Source organism: Chlorocebus sabaeus, chromosome 11 (genome assembly GCF_047675955.1).
Source record: "Chlorocebus sabaeus isolate Y175 chromosome 11, mChlSab1.0.hap1, whole genome shotgun sequence".
Taxonomy (NCBI): Eukaryota; Metazoa; Chordata; class Mammalia; order Primates; family Cercopithecidae; genus Chlorocebus; species Chlorocebus sabaeus.
In genome coordinates, this window is record NC_132914.1 from 71,417,765 (window position 1) to 71,436,700 (window position 18,936).

Genomic DNA, 18,936 nt, shown 5'->3' on the forward strand with positions numbered 1-18,936 from the left:
TGCAGGAACAGAAAACCAAACCAGTTTTCCTCTAATTCTGCATTTTCCTAATTATAAATGAGAACCTAACACTGGGTACTCGTGGACGTAAAGATGGAAACAATAGACACTGAGGACTACTAGAGAAGGTAGGGCTGGAGGGGAGCAGGTATTGAAAAACTACTTATTGGGTACTATGCTCAGTACCTGGGTGAGATCCAACTTCAGCATCACACAAGATACCCAGGTGACAATCCTGCACATGTACCCTCTGAATCTGAACTAAGGGTTTAAAAAAAAAGCATAAAATAAAAATAAAAGGAAAAGTAAAAATGCTGTACCTGTGGAGGGCAAATGAGATAAGTAGTATTCTTTTAAGAAAGTCTAGTCAGGCTTATTTCTGACCTTATTGGGATATATTATATCATGGTCAGTCAACTTAATAGAGAGGATATGATTTAACACAGGATTTATTTTTTATTCTTATGATACATAATGAAAAAAGACTACCTGCAACGTCTTGAATTGCTTTCTCTGTAAATGCTTAGTTTTGAAATTTTCATTGAATTAGCACAACAGAAAAGTCAACTACTACTGTCTTCACTAGTCTCCCATATGGATTTGTTTTCCTGCAAGCACATACATAGACATACATAGACACACACACACACACATACGGCAGCACTGCCCAAACACAAGAAGAAAGGAAATACTGGTACACCAAGAAAAGTAATTGGTACATTAGGTCATAGTGAGCTTACTCCATAAATCTTGCTAACTAGTGGGAGACAAATACAGCATACAGTGAAATATACAAAATTTATCTAAAGAAAAATTCCTTCCAAAATGGAATACTTACATAAATATTAAAGTATGATAAAATATTTTGCATTTACTCTGAATATTTTTATAAACTTTCAAAGAATATAACTAGAGATTTTATTGACTAATGTAAATGTACAGTGGTAGAGGATAATTTCTAGAAGAGATAAAAATATTAGATTTTACTATTAGCTAAATTTACCTCAGATATTTATATCCACAATGCTTAACATGACACAACCTGATTTTTAAAGAAATCTTAAAGCAAACTCATTTGTAATTAGGTGTGAAATAAAGCTAAATTAAAATTATAAATGTAGTATTATATTAAAAAGGTCAAACTTCTCTGCAAGCTACGTAGGAACTGTTGAAGTTGTTTTCTATAGATATATAGGCATAATTTAGAAATTTCAGCTTAATTTTTCAAAAGTTTTCGAGAAAACAGAGTAATTCAACAGTTATGATTTTATTTTTATTACCTAAAAATGTTGCTAAATGTATGATGCTGAAGAAAAGCCAAACTGTAATCCTAAAAAAAGTATTGAGCCCTGAATATTAGTCTCAGATTTATGTGCTAACTGAAAAACTCTATTCCCCTTTCCATGACTTGCACTTTTCCGTACAACTTTTATAGAAATTGGGAAAATATTGACAGAAAACAAAATCTTTCTACCAAAAAGACACATACACTTGTATGTTCACTGAAGCATTATTCACAAAAGCTGCACACCTACAACCATCTAATATTTGACGAAGTTGACAAAAATAATCAAGCAGAGTTTTCCTAGTCAACTCAAGGAGAGACTATAGTCTCATATTTTGTAAGTCAGTTCAAATTTTACATTTCATGTACTTATATCTTGTGAATTTTCAGTCTGAGATAGATATGAACTCTTGTATAATATTTTACAATATCTCTAAAAATACTGATACTGTTCAGTGTTAATATTGTTATTTTATAACATGTAGATGATTAGTGATTGAACAATATCAGTATTTTTAGAGATGTTGTAAAAAATTATGAAATAAAATAAAGATCTTCTTTATATTCCTTGTTTCAGGAAACTTTGTATCCCACTGTTGCTAAGTAATCGATGTATGATTTTAGCATTTCTAAATAATCAATGTAGGTTTTTAGTGTTTAATTTTGGGCTTACCTACAGACATCTTCCCAATTCTTATTTGTTCTTATTATAATACAAAGCATGGGTTTCTACATCTCTTTAACTGTCTTGAAAATATGTTTTTATATGATTTTTTTTTACAGTAACATTTTATAAAATAAAATGAATTTTTTTTTCCCATAGAACTGCACTGTAGAGGCTGGGAGGAGAGGCTCATGCCTGTAATCCCAGCACTTTGGGAGGCTGAGGCAGGAGGCTCACCTGAGGTCGGGAGTTGGAGACCAGCCTGGCTGGCACTGGGAAACCCCTTCTATACTAAAAATACAAAAAAAAAAAAAAAAAAAAAAAAAAAAAATTAGCCAGGCGTGGTGGTGGGCGCCTGTAATCCCAGCTACTCAGGAGGCTGAGGCAGGAGAATCGCTTGAACCTGTGCGGCAGAGGTTGCAGTGAGCCGAGACTGCACCATTGCTTTCCAGCCCAGGCAATAGAGCTAGACTTCACCTCAAAAAAAAAAAAAAAAAAAAAAAAAAAAGAACTGCACTGTACAGTATGGTGTCCAGAAGCCACATTAAGTATCTAAATTTAATTTTAAGTTAATTAAGTTTAAATAAAAGTAAAAATTCAGTTCCTCAGTTGCACTAGGCACACTAAAGACCTCAATAGCTACATATGGCTTCTGATTACCATACGAGACTGTGCAGAAACATTTCCATACTTATATTAAATCAAAAAAGACAAAGATGATTAAATAAGCATATAGGAAGATACTTCAGGTGCCCATCATTGAATTCAACTAAGTATTGAAGATTGGAATGGGGGCATTTCGGGACTGGAAAAGTCTCAAGATGGACAACTGGGATGTTGCAGGAAAGGCTAACCGGTGGTTTCAGGCTGCTCCCCCTTAAATCTGGAAAAACGAACATGAACATCCTTCACCAGAAGAAACGGGAAATTGAAGCCAAAATGGAACCGAAAGTCAAGCAGAATCAGGTGCCCAGCCCTCAGTCCCCACATCTTGGCGAAATCACAAATGCACGATGGTAGCTTCTCTCAGCAGTTTCTGAAGTTGCAGAAGGCACAGACCAGCACAGATGCGCTCCCCTCCCTTCCCCTACCCCCGCAACCCAGCGCGCCCAGCGCCCCTCCCAGTAAGCTTACCCCAGCGCTGGGAAGAGGTCCCTCCTCATCAGCAGGCGGACAGGCCTGGGGCTGGCCAGCCTGCCAGGCGGGTGAAGAGCTACTCGCACGCCAAGCAGCTGCCCGTGCCGCACCGCCCAAGTGTCTTCCAGTCCCCCGAGGAAGACGAGGACGAGGAGGAGCACTACGAGCAGTGGCTGGAGGTCAAAGTTTCACCCCCAGAGGGAACGGAGACTCGGAGTAATAGAGAAATTGGCCCGCTTTGTGGCAGAAGGAGGCCCCGAGATAGAAAAAGTAGCTATGGAGGACTACAAGGAAAACCCGGCATCTGCATTTTTGCAGGATAAGAATAGCAAGGAATTCCTCTACTACAGAAAGGTGACTGAGATAAGAAAGGAAGCGCAGAGGTCGCAGTCAGCCTCTCAGAAAGTGTCACTCCCAGAGGATGAAGAGGTCAAGAACCTTGCAGGAAAGTTGGGCAGGTTCGTAGTGGACTGGCATCCAGAGGTGGAAACCACTGCTCTCCAGAACAACCGTGAGAACCAGGCATTCAACTTTCTGTAGGAGACCAACTGCCAAGGATACAAGTACTACCGACAGAAGCGGGAGGAGTTCCAAGGCCGGCTCCACAGGCAGCCTCACGCCACCCGACCCCGGCTGAAGCGCAAGTCCCCTCCTGAGGCCCTGACAGGGTCCTCGCCTCCGGGCACCACCTGCCCCATCTCGTCCCCAACTGCACCTCCCTCCCCCCGTCCCCCGTCATCCCGGCTCCAGTCGCCCCAGGGAAGCCAGCCTCCTCAGCCACCGTGAAGAGGAAGCGGAAGAGCCCGCGGAGGCCAGAAGACCTGCCGAGCTGGTGCAGAGGGACATGGACGCCTCTCTCTCGCCTCTGTCAGTTCAGGACCTCAAGGGGCTCGGCTATGAGAAGGGGAAGGCCGTGGGTCTAGTGGGCGTCACGGAGCTGTCGGATGCCCAGAAGCAGCAGCAGGAGATGCAGCAGATGTACGACATGATCACGCAGCACAAGCGAGCCATGCAGGACATGCGGCACCAGCACGACTACCACAGCCACGAGGAGGTGGACAGCGAGCTGGGCACCTGGGAGCACCAGCTGCAGCACATGGAGATGGACAAGACCAGGGAATGGGCCGAGCGGCTGACAAAGGTGGGCCAGGGCAAGCGTTTCATCAGAGACTTCTGCCTCCGGACTAGCTGGAGAAGTTTATGGAGACCTTCAAGGCCCTGAAGGAGGGCCGTGAGCCTGACTACTCGGAGTACAAGGAGTTTAAGCTGACTGTGGAGAACACTGGCTACCAGATGCTGATGAAGATGGGCTGGAAGGCAGGTGAGGGGCTAGGCTCGGAGGGCCAGGGCATCAAGAACCCGGTCAACAAGGGCACTACCACAGTGGAAGGCGTCGGCTTCAGCACTGACCGACCGGCCGGCCAAGCTCTCCACGGAGGACGACGACTACGAGAGTACTAGGCCTTCCGCAAGAGGACGATGCCGGCCTACCGCTTCCGGCCCAAACCCCTGAACAACCCCAGACGGCCTTACTACTGAGCGTTCTGGAAACACGCAGGAGGGCCGCTCCCTGTAATACAGTGCCAGTGCTCATCAAAAAAAAAAAAAAAAAAAAAAAAAAAAAAAAAAAAAAATGGGTGGAGGGAGACATTAGAATTTTACTTTTTAATACTTATTATTTGCATATTCTGCCTGACAACTTCTCCATTGCTTACAAACTCCCAAAAAATCTCTCCTCTGACTCCTTACCCAGGAAATAAAGGAATCCCAGAACTCAAGGACAAAATTCAGTGCTACCCTGATGCAAATGGGGAAAGAAAATAACACTCTATCCATTTTCTGGTGCTATGGCAAAAGAAACACGAGACAGTTATTAAATTTCTCAATACGTTATTCTGTCACATTTAATTCTTAGTAAATCAGCCTGCCACATCATGCACAGAAATAGATGTTGCTTTAACTCTCTATTGAATGCATGTAAGGTTTGTGCTTGGTAGAAGGCAGGGAAAATGGTAGGCAAAGAGTGTCTTGTTCAGTAAAATATATATTAATAGACATTCCCTTGTGTACTATAGAATAAGTGAGTGAGGTACTTATAAAAGGCTGTTTCTGAGACCTCTAGAGCAGTGAGTTTTTATTCTGAGCTAATACAATGACCATCAAAGTCTAGCATTTATCCTCACACTCACACAAAATTGATCCCCAATTTTACATTTATTTTAACACACTACTCTGGATTACACCTTCATAGAACAGAATGTTTTTGTGCATGAGAGGAATGGTCTCTTTTCTGCAATTTTGTAATGTTTGGTCTCCGCAACTCCCACCCCCTCCCTTTTATGTATTATAGAGAAATTTCAGTTATTTGAATGAAATATCTGGGCTCATTACATAAAATGAGTCTTTTCCATGTTTTTTTTTTTTTTTTTTTTTAAATTTGAGGACAATAGACAACGAGACTTTCCACATTATAAAACAAATATGTAACTTCCAGAGTCCTCCCACCCCAGACTCCAACTCCTTTTTTAGAGGGAAGATAAGCCAAACTAGTGTTTCAATCTTCACTCCTACGAATCCAGCCACATAAGCAGAAAACGGAGAGCTCTAGAGGAAGAAACTGAGTCTCTGTTCATGCTCAGCTCACTGGGATAACTGAAGGAAGCTCCATCTCAGAGAGATTAGAGATGTTTACTAAAGAGACGTTGACATTAATCACTTCTGGTTGGATGTTTCAAAACTGTAGAAACCTTTAGGCCCATCCCAGAACTGCCACTGGATGGGAATATGGTAACAATATTCTTGAGAAACTGACATTTGTCTTTAGTTGTTTTTATATATATATATATGAATATATATACTCATATAAGAATGTATATTCATTCATATGAATGTATATATTCATATATATGTATGTATATATTCATTCATATATATGAATACATATATATGAATATATGTATATATTCATTCATATATATGAATATGAATATATACGTATATATTCATTCATATATATGAATATATATGAATATATACACATACACTATATACAAACACACACACACACAACACAGTGTTTAGGGCCCATTTTCCTTCTGAGGAATTTTGAATACAGTCTCCTAGGTGAGCCATGATTAGTGGGGCAAGCAGAAAGGGAAGCAGAGACAAAGGCCTAGCTGCATTAATTTATAGGGTAAGAGATGCCATAAAAGTAGCTCTGCCAAGTTATGATACACACTGTACAGTATATATACCCTGAGGAAAGCAGCTTCAAAAGAGTCCACCAATACACCCCATGAAAAGACAACATTCTGATGCCAGCCAATAAAGAGAGAATGCTGGTGGACAAGTACTAGTATTCTCTGTTTGCCTGCACCAAAAGGATCTTATCAGAGTGGCTATGCCTGCCATGGAATAGTTGTAGAATACAGTATGAATTCTACGAAACAAACAGACAAACAATAGCAAGAATCTAGAATATTCCAAACACTTTTGAAAAACTAAGCACATTTTTCAAAATAAATGTATTTGGTGTAAAACAGCTAGAAAAATTGTTTTTTTAAAAATATTAGTTTCTCTTAAAATAATGTCGATAGCATTTTTTGTAAAAGCATGTAAAGTGGTAAATTAGTGATTTTTGAAGACTATTATTTCATGTATTTATTTGAAAAATGATGAATTTGTTCCAATGATCAGCAAAAAATATTTATCATTTAAAATGCTTAGAAACTGCAAAATAAGAATGAAGGTTTGTTGTTTGACCTTTTGTTTCAGTTGCCTAGGTTATTGGCTATGTTTTCAAATTATCCTTTTAATGTTTAAAGTATAGCTCTAGGTTTAAGTATATTAAATTTTGTATTTTTCTGATTAGAAATTCTAATAAATTTGTAAATTGTATCTTTTTAACATTTATATTAGTATTTTTGTAGTTTTTGTATTTTAGTGGTTTTATTACCATCAAATGGAACACTTCAATTTACAATATAATGAATTTTTAATAAATACTTAAGATCCATGCTTATTTTAAACACCTTGAAACATGTGAAAACATTTTTTTAATTTGTTAAATACCTACACATTTCAGTGACCTGTTTTCACGTGTAGTAAATAAACTCCTTGAATCAACACAATTTACAGTGGTTATTTAAGATTAATACCAATAGGTGGAAGAAGAAAACAAAGAATATTAGCTTGTTAGAAGATAAAGTTTTTCAAAAACAGAATGTCAGTTCAACTCAAAATATTTTTACAAGTGTAGATTTTGCATAGCATGGAGTCTGTGACATTTCAGTATACTTCCAGGTTCAGTAGGGCTTCCTGGTGTAACCAATAATACCTTGGCTATGATGGGTCTCTGACATTTGTAGAGAATCATTCCTCCATTCAGATTTATGTAAAGTCTGTTGAGTTCTATGATAATATTTAGGAATGGCTTAATGTCTATCTACTATTTCTCGAGTTTTTGTAGAGCTTATAGAGTTAAAGTATAGAAGGGTAATGGATGATATTTCCTAGTAGAAAATCTTAAATTGAGCACCAATGTTAAATGGTTCAAAGTAAACAGTGTTCTTGAAAAGCAAATAGATCAAAGTATTACTTAAGCCAAACGAGTAAAAATTCTTATCCTAGACTGGACTTTTTGCTGTAAGTATTTAGGAAAAGCATATTAAGTATATATACCTCCAGGGTAAACATCTTTTTCTGATACACAGTATGAAAAAAATATTTGGTGACAAAATTTAAGCAAGTTGGACATATGTAGAATTTTTATTGAAGAAACTTTAAAAATTTGACTTATTGATATGTCGCCCAAACAAGATGGGTGGTTATCCAATTTATTTTGAAGATATTGCCCTTAAACTGCCCTCAATTAAAATAAAAGTGAAAATCTATTATCTTTGAATTATTTTCTATAAAAATTGATCAAATCAAATCACTTTTTGATTTTGTGCCTAAGCTTTTTTCTATTCAGTTTCCATAGTTAATTTAGGTCTTTTATTGTTTTGGTTACTTCTGCCCTTTTTTTCCTTCATGCTTTATTCCATTTTGTTGATTAGGAAAATACCACTTTTATTACCCACTATTTCTGTGTGCTTGGTACATGCTGGCACATACTACTACTTTTATAAATAGACACTAAACCCTAGGACTTAGGTTCAAAATCTGTAACATTTTACTTGGAATCCTTTGAATTAATTTTTATTAATTAATTAAGATGCATTTAAGCATAATAAAAAGGAAAGGAAAATTGTTTTTGTAATAAACGAATAGCTCATGACAATCTGCTGGAAATTTATTAGGTTAGGTGTTGTCTGAAAGCACAGTTGAGCTTGAAAGACAGAATATTCATAAGCATTTTAAGAACAATTTCGGCCGGGCGCGGTGGCTCAAGCCTGTAATCCCAGCACTTTGGGAGGCCAAGACGGACGGATCACGAGGTCAGGAGATCGAGACCATCCTGGCTAACATGGTGAAACCCCGTCTCTACTAAAAAATACAAAAAACTAGCCGGGCGCGGTGGCTGGCGCCTGTAGTCCCAGCTACTCGGGAGGCTGAGGCAGGAGAAGGGTGTAAACCCGGGAGGCGGAGCTTGCAGTGAGCTGAGATCCAGCCACTGTACTCCAGCCTGGGCGATAGACGAGACTCTATCTCAAAAAAAAAAAAAAAAAAAAAAAAGAACAATTTCATACGGATTTTAAGTGTTATATTTGAACAAGTATAATACTTATAATCCATATCTAAAAATTCACGGCCTGGATTGAAAAGTTGATATCTGTTATGAACTGAATGTTTGTGTCACCTCGTCCATTCACATCAACAAATTCATGGGTTGAAGCCGTAGCCCCACCCCCTGCACTGTGAGGCTGTATTTGGAGATGGCAACTCTAAGGAAGTAATTAAGGTTAAATGAGGCCATAGGGTGGGGAGTAATGGTAACATATGACAAAGATAATGCCCTTATAAGAAGGGACCCCAGAGCTCACTTCTGTTCTCTGTCTCTCTTTTTTTTTTTTTTTTTTTTTTTTCCTCTCTCTCTCTCTCTACCACTCCTTCTCATGCATATACTAAGGAAAGCCCATGTGTGGACATAGGGAGAAAGTATCAATCTTCACGCGAAAAGGAGAGCTCTCACAAGAAACTAAATCAGCTGGAACCTTGATCTTGGATTTCCAGCGGTCAGAACTGAGAGAAAACTAATTCTGTTGTTTAAGCAGTCTATATTTTTTACGGTACCCCAAGCAGGCTAACACAATATTCAAAGAAGGTATTCAATTCAGTTCAATGCAATTCAATTTAAATATTTACTATGAGGGTATTATATGCCAGATACTGTTCTACTTTTCTAGATTATTAGGATAGTTCAATCAGGGTGGGTACAGATAAAATTCAGTAGCTTCACAGTGGTTATATTCTAATGAGATAAAGCAGAGTAAAACTAAAATAACGTATGTGTGTTATGGGGAAAACAAAAGCAGAAAGGGAAATGAGGAGTGCTGCAAGTTAAAATAAGGTAGTCATGATGGGGCATCCATATTTAGAAACTTATATTTGAGCAAAGACTTAAAGTGGATGGAGATGCTAGCCTGTACATATGTGGAGGAGAAGCACCATAGGCAGAGAGAAGAGCAAGTGCAAGGGTCGTGGGGTAGGAATCTAATTGGCGAGCTCAAAATTTAGTCAAGGAAGCCAGTATGACAAACATGCTATGTAAGGTAAGTTAATAGGAGTAAACATCAAAGGAGTAAGGAATATATGTGTGGGAATTTTCCAAATTTCATAAATACATTAAAGGGAAAGATATGAGATGGTATTGTAAATTTTTTTTAGAGAAGAAGAAACATAGTCCAAATACGTTTTACAAGTGATCATTCTGGCTACAGTATTAATCATATACTACAGAGGAAGAGATAAAAAATTGAGATGCTGTTTTAAAGACTTTTGCTATCAGAAACCTTGGACCAGAGAGTAAGTAGTGGATGGGTAAGTAAATGTCTGATTTTGTATATATATATTTGAAGGGCAGCCAGTGTGTGAATTTAATGTGGTATATGAGACAGAGAAGGTAAAAAGAGACACCTGGGCCTATGAAACTAGAGGAATATTGTTACCATCAACTGAGGTGTGTGGAAGACTGCATTAGACAAAATGAGGTGGGAAAATTGAGTGGAGAAGATCAAGTATGAGATGTCTGTTAACTATCCAGATGGATTTGGTAGGTAGGTATATTAGTCTATTCTCACACTGCTATAGGACATACCCAAGACTGGGTAATTTATAAAGGGAAGAGGATTAATTGATGTACAGATCTGTAGGTCTGAGAAGGCCTCGGGAAACTTATAGTCATGGCAGAAGGGGAAGCAAATACGTCCTTTTTTATATGGTGGCAGGAAAAAGAAGGGTGAGTGCCCAGTGAAGGGGGATGCCCCTTATAAAACCATCAGATCTTGTGAAAACTAACTCACTATAATGAGAACACAATGCAGGAAACTACTCCATGATTCAATTATCTCCACCTGGTCCCTCTCACAACATGTGGGGATTATGGGAACTACAATTCAAAATGAGATTTGGGTGAGGATACAGCCAAACCATATCATTCTGCCCCTGTCCTCTTCCAAGTCTCATGTCCCCACACTTCAAAACACAATCATGCCCTTCTAACAGTCCCCAAAATCTTAACTCATTCCAGTATTAACTCAAAAGTCTAAGTCCAAAGTCTCATCTGAGACAAAGCAAGTCTCTTCTGCCTCTTCTTCCTAAATACAATGGGGGTACAGGTATTGGGTAAATACACCTATTCCAAATGGGAGAAATTGGCCAAAACAAAGGGGCTATATGCCCCTTGCAAGTCCAAAATCCAATAGGGCAGTCATTAAACCTTAAAGTTTCAAAATGATCTCCTTTGACTCCATGTCTCACATCCAAAGCAAGCTGATGCAAGTGGTGGGCTCCTACAGACTTGGGGATCTCCACCCCCGTGCCTTTGCAGGTTAGAGCTCCCCTCCAGGCTGCTTTCACGGCTGGGGTTGAGTGTCTGTGGTTTTTCCAAGTGCATGGTGCAAGCTGTTGCTGAATCTACCATTCTCGGGTATGAGGATGATGAGCCTCTTATCCAGTTCCACTAGGCAGTGCCCGAGTAGGGACTTTGTGTAGGGGCTCCAACCCCACATTTCCCTTCTGCACTGCCCTAGCAGAGGTTCTCCATGAGGGCTCTGCTCCTACAGCAGACTACTGTTTGGACTTCCAGGCATTTCCGTATAACCTCTGAAATCTAGGTGGAGGTTCCCAAACCTCAATTCTTGTCTTCTGCCCACCTGGGGGCCCAACACCATGTGAAACCTGCAAAGGCTTAGGGCTTGCACCCTGTGAAACAATGGCCTGAGCTGTACTTGGTCCTTTTTAGCCATGGCTGGAGCTGAAGCAGCTGGTGTGCAGGGGAACAAGTCTTGAGGTTGTACAGGACAGGGGCACCCTGGGCCTGACACATAAAGCCGTTTTTCCCTTGTAGGCCTCCAGGCTTGTGATGGGAGCGGAGCAGCTGCAGTGAAGGTCTCTGACATACCCTGCAGACACTTTCCCCATTATCTTGGTTATTAACATTTGATGCCTCATTACATATGCAAATTTCAGCAGCAGACTTGAATTTATCCCCAGAAAATGGGATTTTCTTTTCTATTGCTTAATCAGGCTGCAAATTTTCCAAACTTTTATGATCTGCTTCCTCTTGAACACTTTGCTGCTTAGAAATTTCTTCCACCAGGTACCCTAAATCACCCTCTCTCAAATTCAAAGTTCCACATGTCTCTAGGGCAGGGGCAAAATGCCTCCAATCTACTTTACTTCAGTTCTCAAGAAGTTCCACATCTCCATCTGAGACCATCTCAGCCTGAACTTCATTGTCCATGTCACTGTAAGCATTTTGGTCAAAGTCATTCAACAAGCCTCTAGGAAGTTCCAAACTTTCCCACAATTTCTTGTCTTCTGAGCCCTCCAAATTGTTCCAGCTTCGGTCTACTACTCAATTCCAAAGTCACTTCTACATTTTCGGGTATCTTTATAGCAGCACCCTATCACCCAGCACCAATTTACTGTATTAGTCTGTTCTCACGCTTCTATAAGGATATACCCGAGACTGGATAATTTATAAAGGAAAGAGGTTTAATTGACACAGTTCTGCAGGACTGGGAAGGCCTCAGGAAACTTACAATCATGGCAAAAGGGAAAGCAAACACATCCTTCTTCACATGGTGGCAGACAGGAGAAGAATGAGTGCCCAGCAAAGGGGGAAGTCCCTTACAAAACCATCAGATCTCATGAGAACTAACTTAATATCATATGAATAGGATGGGGGGAACTGCCCCTATGATTCAATTATCAGCACCTGGTGTGTCTTCCATGATGTGGAGATTATGGCAACTACAATTCAAGATGATGTTTGGGCTGAGACACAGCCAAACCATATCAGTAGGCAATTGGATCTACAAGTATTGTATTCATAGTAGATGTAAATATGGGAGTCTTCTGCATAAAGGCTTCATGAGATTATCATGGAGTAAGTATAGACAAAGGAGAAAGGCCAGTGGTCCTCGACACTCTCCATATTAAAGAGCTGAAGATATAAGGAGAAATCAGCAAGTGTGGATGAAGAGGTGTGGTCAGTAATTAAAGAAGGAAAACATCAGTGGTGGTGTGTGGCCTTGAAAGCTAGAGAGTAAAAAGTTCTTGTAGGAAGGAAGCCATCGGTTGTGTCAAACAGAGCTGCAATTTGATGAGAACTGATAAATAACATTGAATTTAGCCATAGTGGTTGTTGATGGCCTTGTCAAGAAGATTTTCAGTGTTTGGGGGAAAATCTGACTGGAGTAGATTTAAGGGAAAAAAATCAGAGGATAAAGATTGAAGAGCTAAAGGATTTATAGAACAACAAAGGTATATGATAGTAGAACAGGTAATAATTCTTAGCTCTTTCTGTATTATATCGCAGCTCATTAAATTCTTATGGAAATTCCTAAGGCAGAGACACTTACCTCTCTTAAGAGAGAATAGTGACTTGAGAGGTGAAATATCATGCCACAGTGAAAAGTTAGAACTGCAAGGATTGCACACAAATGACATTTGTCTGATGCCTGACTCTCACATTCCAGGAGAACAGAAAATAAAAATATTATTTACAAAATGCCATTTGAATTCATTTTCAAAGAATGAAAAGTGGGGAGAGAATATGCTAAGTATAGATAGTGATGAGACAGGAAAAAGTAATGAAAATGGTTCTTTATATGTGTTGGGTTTTTTTTCCAGATTTACTTTCATTTTGCTTGATTTTCTTTAGCTCTGTTTTAATTTCCTGTAGATTTCTGACTATGAGCTTACAATAATTTACATAGTCTATGCAATCATTCTAAGAAAAAGGAAAAAGCTCAGAAAATAAGAATTTGATTACATTGTGAGATAAAAGACTTGTAAGAACAAGCTAAAAATAAAATTTAAAATGTAATATCAATTGGAAACAGATAATTTTAACTATATTAAATACTTATTGAATTATTTTCTTGTTTTGTGTATTTAGCAATTTAATATTAACATTGGTATAAGCATGAACCTGAAATAATGTAACAGGTTTATAAATTTATATATGCTAAGATATGTACATATGTAGCATACATCATTCTGCAAATACATGGAACAAATTTGTTTATTAATTACTGATAAAAATTTATTTTGAGAAATAATGCTTTTTAAAGTTAATATGTTCATTAAAACTACACTCTGTTGACCAAACTGGAGCACCTTATTCTTTTTATATCTTCTGAGTATGTGTACATTTTAAGAATTTCTCTCAATTACATACGGTTTCTTTACAGTTAATTGGCGTTGATTTGCAATTGCTGTCTTATAATCATATTTTTAAATGACCATTCTCATGATATGAAGAAAAGTACATTTTAAAGTATTTGGTTTACTTAATGACTTGTTATTTTTCCTATCTGTCTGAATCTTTCCTTATAGGATAGTGCATAATCATCAGATCTAGTACTCAAGAAATTCTACTTGAAAATTAACAATTTATTTTGAATATCAGACAACTACCACTAAATTCTTAAAGATATGAAGGCCCAGCAATTTACTGCTGAGTAACCCAGTGCTCCCCTGTGAAAACCTGCTGCTCTCACAGGGACCTGTGAAAGGTGCAAACATCTCACCTCATCCAACCTACGTATTTGCCCCTGCTCATCTTTTTTGAACTAGCTACTCACATGTTTTCCATGTTCAAATCCACCTGACCCGATAAGGCCCAGTTCCATTGTCACCTTCTTCCTCATGTGTCCCTGGCCTTTTTCAATGAAGGAATATCCATTCCCTAAACTGAATCAAATTTTGCATATAATCTCTCAAGGGACATTTACTAGTGTAACTAAATAACTAAAAATAACATAAATAACTAAAAATAACATTTTAGTTATTTATGTATATACCTCATTGCTCTTAACTTCATGTCTTAGTGATTTCATTAACAATTTTATTATACCATTGTTGTCAAATCTGGGTTAATTTCAACTGACTTCCTGGTGACTTAGAATAAATTTTGATTAAATTTTAAGTGAAGGAATTTGTGTGTTATTTTGTCAAAGCCCTTGAATATCTGAAAATATCTTTTTGTTGACATCACAGATGACCATAAAAAAGGCGGACCATAATAAATCTAATGGTATCTAGTCCTTAACGTATTTTATTTAGTGAAAAATTTATAAGTAATTAATCATTTTATCTTAAAATGTAATCGTGTCTATTACCTTGTACACACTGTCAACTTTTAAAATGACAATTTTTTAAATGCATGGCATAATTTATTTATCCCCTTGGCATATATTTCAAAGCTCCAAACTTTATATAAAGGCCTGTTTGACTGCTTCTCATGTGACACTTGTCACAGAAACTTTTCACCAATTCTACTCCTTCCAGAGTCATCCTGCCTTAGGTGATGGCACCATCTCTGTGCAGGCTCTCTGGACATGAGCATGGAAGCTATTTGGAAAAAGCTGAGTAAGTTAACATTGTAGTCCAAATATGATAGAAAATTTTTGTAAAAGGGGTATTTTCAAATGTTAACAAAATCTGTTAATCTATGTATTAGTACATGTTTACATAAAAGAAAATAGAACATTTGAAAATAATACATTTTCTTATTACAAAATGAGGTCCAAATCTTCAAAATCAGAGATATTCATGATTAACATTGCTAGTCTATTTAAAAAAAGAGTTAAACAATCATATAGAGATATACATAGCACAATACACAGGAATAAATGTTTGTATAAAACATATTTTTGAATTGTTTTGTTGGCTTTTTTTTGTCATGCCATTTTCATATTTCTGTTTACATTATTTATATGTGCAAAGAGACATTATAATTTAACAGTTTCACACTTTATAGGCATTTAGGCATTTTCCAATTATTTCACCAATGGAAGAAATGAAAAATAAAATGACATACAGATTATAATATAATATTTCAATACTTAAATAATTTATTCCATCAAAAATACTTATTTAGCCTCAACTTTTCTGATACAAAGTTGATGAAAACCTCTATAGAATATTGAAAAATACATTTAGGCTACCATACCACTATTGATAAATGAACAACATTCTTAGCATGTATTCATTAGCAACTCTGAACAAAGAACTGAAGAAAGGGAGTGAGCCATGTAAAGAGTTGTGCAGGGGGAGGTGTTGGACAAGGAAAGAAGTATTAAGCTTTGTACAGTGAATTTTAGAATGTTTTTTTATTTCCAGGTGAAGATGTCACTAGGAAGAGTGATATACGATCCTGAATAATAGAGGAAAATGTGAAGTCACCAACTTGTAAATGCAATTTTCAAAATTGCGTTTTAAATGGGATTAGAGAAAAATAAGTGCGAGTATTGAGCTCTAAGAAATGTGAAAACGTAAAATTCTAGATGAGGAGCATCTAGCTAATAAGATAAAGAAGGAAGTGTGACACAAAAAGAGATGCCTTTTTCTCTTTCTCAATTATTTAAAAGAAATATGAGATTATCTCTTTCATAACTGTACATTACAGCTTAATATTTATGAATTTGTGGTCACTTTTTATTATTTATAAAATTTTATTAAACTATTTATTTTTATATTATTGCCAAAATTCAGTATATTTTTTAATTAAAAAAAATACAAAGGTAGCAATGTCACCAAGATGGTAGAGTAGGAGATACCAGTCTTCACCTCCTCAACAAAAAATTAAACATAGACAGCTATCCACAAACCAATATATCCACAAACAAAAACGTCAAGAGGACTCAACAGCCTATTAAAGACCCTGCAGCAACATAATGGTGCAAACAAACAAACAAGCAAAACAAAAATGGAGAACAGTCACACAGAAAGGCTCTCTGGTGAGATCAGCATACCCAGAAGGAGACTGCTAGGCACAAAGGATCAAGATGGAGGCAATGATTATCACCCCCATGGTGCAAACCCATGTGGTTCCCCATGGCCCACTCTGCAGAAGACACAAGCATCTTTTGCCATCCCCTTAACTAGAGGGACACATGGCAGCACACTCCTGCCACCCAAGATGTGGCAACTGTTGAGTCAATATGGGAAAAGAGCTTCCACCTCTCCCAATACCACATGCACCCTGACCCCAAACCCATGGCCACTCTTCAAGTGCCCACACACTAGATCTGGGTTCTGTGGCTTCACTGTGCCTTTCCACTGGAGCCATCACCATAATGAGCTAGTTCACACTCTGGGCCAAGATCTCACTGGTCATGCCTCTGCTCCAGGAACTGGCTTAGCTGTCTTAGAGAGCTAGGCCCCACCCTCAACCTAGAGCTGCTCTTAACTCTGTGCAAGCCTATGCTTACATTATCAGATCCCCAGCTACTTCACAAGCATTACAGCCTTGAATACTGTTACCAACTTGGTAGTGGGAGTTCCTTAGCCTGAGGCATCAGTGCTATTACTGCCCTAGATTGCAAAGCCACAGTCCCTCCATGTCTGCTCATGTTTTAGGTCTTAGCTTTATGACTGTTCTACAGACACCATTCATCAGGCACTGGTGCCACTACCACCACAAATGGGCCTGCAAGCCAGAGTCAGTGGCAAGGGGGATTCCCTCAGCCACAGTTCAATGGATCAAGGAAGAAATTATACGAGAAATTTAAAATTATCTTGAGAGAAACAAAAATGGAATATAGGAAAATTCATAAAATTCAGGAAAGCATTTCTCAGAGGAAAGTCTGTGACTATAAATGCTGACATCAAAAAAGAAGAAAGATTAATAATAAACAACCGATACTGTTACACTTCAACAAACTTGAAAGAGAAGAACAAACCCAAAGTTAGTAGAAGAAAGAAAACATAAAGATCATAGCAGAAATAAATTAAATAGAAAATTAAAAGACGGTAGAAAAGATCAATGAAACTAAGAACTATTTTTTAAGGAAAAAAATTAACAAACCTTGAGCTTCACTAAGAAAAAAGCAAAGACTCAAGTAAATAAACTCCGCTAAAAAACTGTTAGAACTAATAAATAAATTTAGTAAAGTTGCAGGATACAAAATTAACATACAAAAATCAGTAGTTTTTTACACACTAACAACAAACTATCCAAAAAATTCCATTGTATAGGAGGAATAAGTTCAACAGATCTACTCTACCTCAGGGTGACTATAGTTAATATCAGTATATTATATACTTGAAAATTGCCAAGAGAGTAGATTTTAAATGTTCTCACCACAGAAAAAAGTGGTAAGTCTGTGAGGTGTTTAATATGTTAATTAGCTTGATTTAGCCATTGTACAATGTATACATATATAAAAACATATTGTACAACATAAATATTTATACTTTTGCTTTTTTACTTTTATGTGACAGTTTTTATGTCAATTAATAAAATAAACAAAATGCTTCATTGGTCTTCTAAGACTCGTTTAATGTTATATTACTACGTATATAAACATTATATATAATATATAGTTTCTTGAGTTTGCTTCTTCACATTTTTACTTTTTTTCATTACAAAACATGTTTGTATATATCTAACATAATAAAGTAACTTCTACTTGTCAATTAGCTGCATCTTAAATGATTTGTTATATGGTATTTCACTTCATTTGAGTTCCTAATTTATTTTTTTCTCTTGAATCATGACGTATGTGAAACTATAGGGTTTTAGTCTTTTCTTTTTTTTTTTTTTTTTTTTTTTTTTGAGAGAGTCTCATTCTGTCACCCCAGGTGGAATGCAGTGGTGTGATCTCAGCTCACACTGCAACCTCTGCCCCCCAGGTTCAAGGGATTCTTGCACCAGCCTCCCAACGGACTGGGACTACAGGCGTGCACCACCATACCCAGCTAATTTTTGTATTTTTAATGTTGGCCAGGTTGGTCTTAAACTCCTGGTGTGAAGTGGTCTGCCTGACTCAGCATCTCAAAGTGCTGGGAATACAGGCATGAGCCAACATACCTGGCTGTGTTTCTTCTTTTTATAATTAATTTATAATTAAATACCCTTGAAACCAAACAATGAATGAATGAAACATATACATATATACACACATACACATACATATATATATTAATATTATTTTATACATATACATATACATATGTATATATGTGTATGTATATATACATATACACACACACCTGTGTGTGGGTGTGATATATCACACACACATAAACATACCATATATAATATGAACATAAATTTGTAAACACTGGCTTTATTACTTAGTTTAAAGGGTAACTTTTCATACATAATCTATAGCTACTTGGAAAGAATATGCTTTCTACAGTGGTAGGGTATAGTGTGCCCCTCTCTTTCTCT

At 37.4% G+C, this 18,936-nt stretch overlaps 1 pseudogene; it reads left to right on the plus strand.

Moving 5' to 3' along the window:
• The first annotated feature begins 2,767 nt into the window (after nt 1-2,767).
• On the plus strand, nt 2,768-4,625 carry LOC103238734 (SURP and G-patch domain-containing protein 1 pseudogene; annotated as a pseudogene).
• The last annotated feature ends 14,311 nt before the right edge of the window (nt 4,626-18,936 follow it).